Raw genomic sequence first — 7,385 nt, forward strand, 5'->3', positions numbered from 1 at the left:
TATACTTCAGATTCAGCTGTCAGTTACTATTATCCCACCTGTGCAATGCAGGTTTGGGATTGTTATGCATAAAGATTAAAATGCTATTAACTCTAGTAGGTTTACTTGTCAAATTCCTATAGCTCTGAAAAATTAAAATCTCTGTGTGCTGAGTATGACACAGAAAAAATCTGGTCTCATGAAGAAGTCTAATGGCTTAAAGGTTGTCCTCATTTCAGTGTGCACTTTTATAGCTGATCTGTCACATTGCAGGATTTTCTCCACTTTTTATTAAATTGCCATGATTTTTTTTTTGGTGAGGAGTACTGAAGAAGACCTGAGTTTGCAAGCAAGTTTCAGAGAAAAATATGTCTCCTTTTTCTAAACGAAAAGACATGTTCCATGGACTCAAAAGTCTTGGATTACATACATACATATATATATATATATATATATGCACATATATATACACACACATATATATGCACAATGTGGGGAAACATGCAAGGTTTGGGGTTCAGTGTATGACTCCATCAGGCTGAGCATTCTGCAGTTTTCAAGTTCTCAGAAACTCGAAATTTCAGTGTAAAAATAACTCGGTTTTCAGACTTGGGTGAATTTCTAATACCTTATTGACAAACCTTCAAGAAATCCTGAAAAATGGCAATAACATACTTCTCTATTTGTGCTTTTGTTAGGCAATTTTTTGGACATGGTGGTACCAGAGGTGGTGTAAAATGTGATACTGCTGATGCTGTCGAGTACAAAGGAAGCTTTCTCCCTTTCATTTTTTTTTAAATTTTATTGACTTTTCTGTGTAAGCATTAGAAATGATGGGATGAATTATGATTTTTGCTGCTGACAAACCCAGATACATCATTCTGAAGTTACTTTGCAGAAACCTCCCATTTTCATCTAGAATAACAGAGGAAACCAGAAAAAGCAAGTTCTATAGGAAAGAGGTAGGTGAGCAAAGTGTTCCATATGAGGCTTGCTCTGCACACTTACACTGCTGTGGGTGATGTTTAGAGAGGACAGGTCTTCTACTGATGGTACAAACAATTTGTTCTTATCCAGAGGTTCTTGGCTTGGCCCAGGGAAATAAGAATTAAAAAATGTCCATGCCTTCTCTTTTACTTGAATTTTTCTGCTAATATTTCGGCTGTTGTGCCAATCCAGATTGTGGTCCAAGCCATGAAGACACTCAAGCACTTTCTAGGGGCCATAGAGCAGATTTCAGTGGAGGAAAGGGAAGGAAATATGTGAGGGGAGGAGTGTTGATGGAGGGTGGCACAGTGTTTGTAATGTAAGTTCAAGCTTCTGTAGGACTGGCCTGTGGTGAAAGTGTCCTGGAGCCCTAAACCTCTCCATTTCACCCCCTTTGTTCCATCCTTCCAGACTCTGCTTCTATGTGAGGTACCTCAGTCTGGAGCACCCTCAGCTGCCTTAGGGATGAGCTTTTCCAAATGGCACAGATTCCTTTGGGTGTCTCAGTTACATGCTGGTAGCTGGGTGAGCCACGTGCTGGCTGCTGAGACCAGCTGCTGCCAGATGTGCAATGTGGTTGTTCAGCTTTCTGAGGAAAACATCTCTTAGCTTTAGTCCCTAAAAATGAAATCAAAAGCTGTATCTATGCTTAAAAAAGTAGGAAAATGGTTCATTGCAGATGCAACACTGGTAAGTAGTAGGGTAAAAAAAGTGAAGTGTTGCTATAAGAAAAAGCAGCTGCTGAGTGTTAATTGGGGTATTTATGTGCCATTGTAAAAGCCTAGAATGTCCTATCACCTGGTTGGAATTGAAGAATGGAATCACAGAAGTTCCATAAAAGTGTCTCACACAGATATGATGGCATAAAGCAGCAGTGCAGACACACTGGGACTGAGATCTCACCCTGCCTTGCCTTGCTTTGCCTCACCCTGCCCCTCTTTTTCATCACCCAAAGCCTGGGCCTGGGTAGCTCTGACCACTCCTTTGCAGAATGTGTCAGGAAAACAAAACAGGTTACAGGGGATGCTGGGCCAGCCTCCTGCCCCAAGCAGGCTTAGCACCAGCCCAGGAGCAGAGCAGAGGTTTTTGCTTTTTGGAAGCCACTTCTGTTGCAGTTCCCACTGGTCCATTGCCAGTGTGAGGGTCATGAGTGTAAACAAGGCTCCAGTGTGTGAGCTGACACTTCAAGCACTGTCACAGGCAATTTTTTTACCTTTTTTGAAGAAAACGTGATATTTGAGACAAAAACATCCCCACAACCCCAGATAAAGTCCTAGTTTCAGCTGGCAGTCCTTCAGTAAGTGTGAGTTTCTCTCAGCACACCCCCCTGGCTTTGCTGCTTCAGGCCATGGCCAAGCCTCTTGTCTGTCCATGTGAAACAGCTCACGCTCCTTTGACTCTGCTTTTTCTGGGACTGCAGGCTCCCTACTTTTCACATGCAGTGAATAGACTACTTTTTTTCCCCCCTACAGTTGATTTAAGATAAAAATTAAGCATTTAATTTCCTGAATGCTCAGTAATTTTGTACAGGTTCAGGTTTAATCTGGCTTTTGAACATACACCTGATCAAGGAGATCCATAAACTTTCCTATTGCTAGGAGCAGTAAATGACACAGTGAGGGAGGAAAGAAATAAATGTCCCTGTGACAATACCTTTGAAGGAATGCAGTTGCTTGCCTTTCACGGGAAGTTTAATTTCTTCATGTTTTTAGTTAAAAGCTTCTAATAATTTTAACTGCAGCAAATACACTCCTATACTTTGCTATTCAAATAAATCTTTTTTCAGCTCCAAGTCCTTGGAGTTTGAATCCTGTCCAGCCATATTCTGCTATCTGCCAATTCCTTGCTAAGTGCAAACCCGACACACTTGCCAGTAAATCCACCTCTGTGCCATTTAAAGTCATCTGCTCTCTTTTCTCTGGAGCTAATCAAAGTTTGCAAGAAGACTTTTTTAAAGGGGAACCGGCTCTAGGATTCAACCAATTTAAATTGCAAGGTAATTAAAAGAAATTGCAGTGAACTATAAAATAGAGAATTGGTACAGACTGTTTGAAAGCTCACTTGTTTTTAATCTCTTTTATGAATATTTGGAGACAAAGTTTTCTAGGGTAAAACTTAGGAGGTTTATGCTGTTTTATGTGTTGCTCTCCTAATCTACTTTTTAGGCTCCCAAACCCAGTACAGCAGAGCCCAGCCCTCCTCCTTAAGTTGATTGCAGCCTGTTAAACTGAAAGCACCCTTTTATTTTTACCTTGTGGGACAGCTGGGCTGATAAATGGATGGGATACCAGCACTACAGGAGAGAACTGCAATGACTGCACAGGTTAATAGTCTCATGTCTTTCAAGAGCGGTGTTTCCAGTGTCTATACAGGCATGCACACACAATCACACACACAATTATAAAAGGATTAAGTCTCTGGAACACTTCTAACTTGTATGTTAATGTCACACTGGACACTATATTCTAATTATTTTTATTAAAATGCAGTAACAGTGTTATTATTGTATTGCTAGTATATGTATGGCTGATCTGAACCCTGAAATACACAGAGGTCACCCAAGTTCTTCCAGGAGATGAATTAATTGTTGCATTGTTGGAATTTCTTTTTTAAAAATGTGCCGCTCCTGCTGGTTAACACCACTTGAAAGGTTGAAATGATATTTCTGAAAGTGATTTACTGGTCCAGCAGAAAAGGCTGGTGCTAAACCTTTCCACTGGGATTTGCTTACATTAGGAAGCAATGCAGGTGGCAGTCAATTTCAACACGGAATGGATTTTTCCTCCTTTCTTTCTGATAAATGAAGTGCTTATGTAAGGTGAGAGATTGAAAAAAATGAGAAAGCTGCAGGCCTTGGAGGATCCATCTGAAAGCTGCACATGCAGGCAGAGGGCACAGGGAAAGTGCTCCAGTTCCTGCTGCCCCCTGTGTGACGGGAGCCCTGGGGGAGGCTTGGCCAGTCTGGAAATGCTGCCCAGCAAAAGCTCCTCCTTGCAGCCAAGGGTTTGGGTTTGGAAACACTGAGCATCGTGTGCAGCATGGAGGGTTTGCTGACAACAAACTCATCTCATTCATCACTTGGTAATAAACTGTTCCCACACCTTCATGGTAGGAACTGTTCATCCTTTGAGCTTTTGTCCTGTGCTCATTTTGTGCATAATAAATAGGATCTGGGTTTGAGTTAGTGCTCAGCAAAGTCTCTATTCTGAAGCTTCATTGTATGCCAGGCTGCTCCCTTTGGCTCCTGCTGGTACCATCTTCCAAATTATTCATTTGCTGTCAATGACAAACATCTGATGGTTTTTGCTGTCAAGTATCATATGCAGATCTCCTAACAGTGTCATATTCTTAAATTATTGTAGCATTTGATCAAATTAGCCCCTTTAAAAGGGATCTGGGTACACTAATAGTGGTTGCTCTAGTACACATCTCTGGAGAAAACCTGAGATCTGACTTTAATAGTCAGAACCAATTAGGCTCATCCTTTTTTCTGCCTTCTCTCTGCATTGTTCAGATGAATTGCATTTTTCAGGCATTTTTCAGGCAGTTCAAGAAGACTGTCAGGTCTCTGGGGCTCTCTGACTCCTGGGCTCTGCATTCCTACTGTCAGCTGTGAAAAATAATTATGCTTTTGCAGTTGTGTCCAAGGAAAGTAAGATGATAAATCAACAGGTTAGATTTAAGAGGGGAAGTACATTATTGTTTACTCAGCACTGAATAAGGTTTTGTTCTAGGAGATATGGTTGACATGAGGCATAGGGAAGCATTTTCTGTTTTAAAGCTTTCCAGCTCGTGAAGTTTTTTAGGATTCATTCTCACTCAAAAGAAAATTTAGGGGTTTGTTACTCAATACCTTTTCAGAGTCCCTGAAATATGGCAATGATTTTGAAAAACACCAGGCTGGAAAAATTAAGACAGGAAAAAGAAAGTAAACTGTAAGCAGAGAGAAACAAAGCTTAGAGAAAAAACTCAACAAAAATCCCCAATGCACACAGGATCTCCGAGTGCAAGCAACTACTTTTGGATAAAATTCATAGCAGAGTGGTCTGGCTGTTCAGCTACTCTCATGAAATTGCAATATAATTGAGAACAACTTCTGAACCAAAAGAAAACATCAGATCTTTTTGTGTTAAGGGGAACTGAGAAGTTCTCCCTGAGGCAAGGGAGAGCTGCAGGTACAAAGTTAACTTGGAATCACTGTTCAGTTCTCTGTGCAGCATCTGATTGCAACATCCTTTCTTTGCCATAATGCCATAGCAGTACCTTTCCATGGAGAATAGATGGTAGAATTTAATCACTGCTAAATCTGAAAATTGATTGAACCTTCAGTGTTTGGCAACAGGAGCCTTCAGGAAAAGAAAAGGCATTATAATGAAGCTCCAATTCTCTCATCATTCACCTTTTCACCTTTCAAGTTTTCTGCCTGTTATATCACTCATATATATGATCAGCTCAGCAGAGCTACCCAGCATCCTGCTCTGAACAGGCAAACCCTATTCTAATAAACCTCTAAATGTATCCAAATGCTTCTAAAGACTCAGACAACAGAGCAGATAGTGCCTTGTTTGCTGTCAAGTGGAAGTGATTAGTTTATTTCTAAACACCAAGCTTCTGAGAAATAAAGCGGTGTGGAAATCCAGCCCCTTCCTTCTTGAACTTGGCTTTAATAACCTGCTGCATTAATGGCCAGAGCTGTAATTGGGTGGGAGAACTTTGAGCTGCTCCATAACTCAGCTGGTGGAATATTAATAAAATAAATTGGAAACATTTTCACAGCCTCAGAGGCAGATGTGTCTCCAGAGCAGGATTCACTCAGGAGGGGCTGAGGTCACCCCTGGGTTTGCCAGCTCCAGGTGAGCCAGGCACAGCCCATCCTGTGCCTCCCTGTGCCTGTCCCTGGTCCAGGCAGGTTTTTGGTGCTTGCAGGGGGTTTGTGGCTGCCCAGGGCTGGGCTCTCCCTGCTGCTCAGCTGGCACAGCCTGGGCAGGGGCTGCTGCTGCCCCAGCCAGGGCTGCCTGCGGAGGGGAGCCCTGAAACAAGGGCTGCAAACACCAAAGCAGCAGATTTAGGCAGCAGGTCCTGCAAACACTAAAAATTAGACATTTTGGGAATTTCTGTGGCTGCTAATAGTATTCTAACTGCAAGCTCTGCAGGACAGACACTCGTGATGTGACATGTGACAACCAGCCCCTGCTGGCCAACAGCCACAGCACTGGGCAAGGTTATGGGAGGATATGGTGAGAAGGGAGAATTAAGTGAATTATGGAGCAATGTATCTTATATCTTTTAATTAATTTGTGAAAAAAATTGAGTGTGAACCAGTAAAAGTCCTGTTCCTCGAGCTGATTACAGCAATCAAAACAAAAGACAAGTATCAGTACAAGAACCTTACTTGGATTCCAGTGAATGTACTCACTGGTAGGTTATATGTAATTATGGGACAAAGAGTGAGTCTGACAGGAAGGCTAAAATGAGGAAATCCAAGGAATAGTTTTATTTACTTAGGTTTGGAGAAAGATGCTAATTGCTGTATACAATTACAATATAAGCTGGAATAGACTGGTCTGAACTCACCCACCAAATTGCATTTTGCAGAAAGTACCAAACCAGGGCAATAAAAGCATGAAGAAATTTTAACCTGAAGAAATTTTAAAATATTTATAGAGCTAGATATTTATTGAGAGTGAAGGCAAGATAACTAAAAAGGTATTTTACATACAGTTTTTAAAATGTATTTTTAAAATCACTGTAAGGGATTAAAAGGAAAAGAGTATTTTAGAAGGAAATTAAAAGGAAAGTGTATTCAAAATGACTTTAACTCCATTTCAGGGTGAAGTCAGTGAGAAGCTTTTCCACCCTTCCCGTGTTCTCTTTCAGACATGGCACCATCCCTCACCAAGACCTCACCAAGTGCAGGTTCACTGTGCTCCTTTTCTAGGGTAAAACTTAGGAGGTGGGTGCAGTGGGGGTTGGCTGCTCAGGCAGAAAGCAGAAAAATTTCCTCATTGTCATTTGTGTAAAAAATCTCAGTCTCTGCAAAGAACAGCAGCATCTAATGCCAAAGAGAAATTAATAAGTGAAAACTGACTAGCCACAGGTGGCCACAGTGATTTCTTGCTTTGAAACTCAAAGACCACATGGTTTGCTTTAGGTTTTTCTCCCTCACACAGAGTTTCTCATCTGTAGCACTGGTTATTGATTGATGTTTTATAGACAGTGTAAGAAAATTAATGAAGACAAGCAGGTCTGGAGGTGTTTTCAGGGATTTCAAAAACAGTAAGATTGTAATGTACTTTCAGAAATAGCCACAAAAATGTAACAGCATGTTGGTACTCTCAGGTGTGCTGTTTTGTTGTCCTTCTATCTGTACCCTCCTCTTCTCTGCATATAGAAGTCCTTTCCAGCAAAATCCCTTTTAG

This window comes from Melozone crissalis, unplaced genomic scaffold (genome assembly GCF_028551555.1).
Source record: "Melozone crissalis strain CALT ecotype California unplaced genomic scaffold, PUWL_Pcris_2 ptg000016l_1, whole genome shotgun sequence".
NCBI classification, from domain to species: domain Eukaryota; kingdom Metazoa; phylum Chordata; class Aves; order Passeriformes; family Passerellidae; genus Melozone; species Melozone crissalis.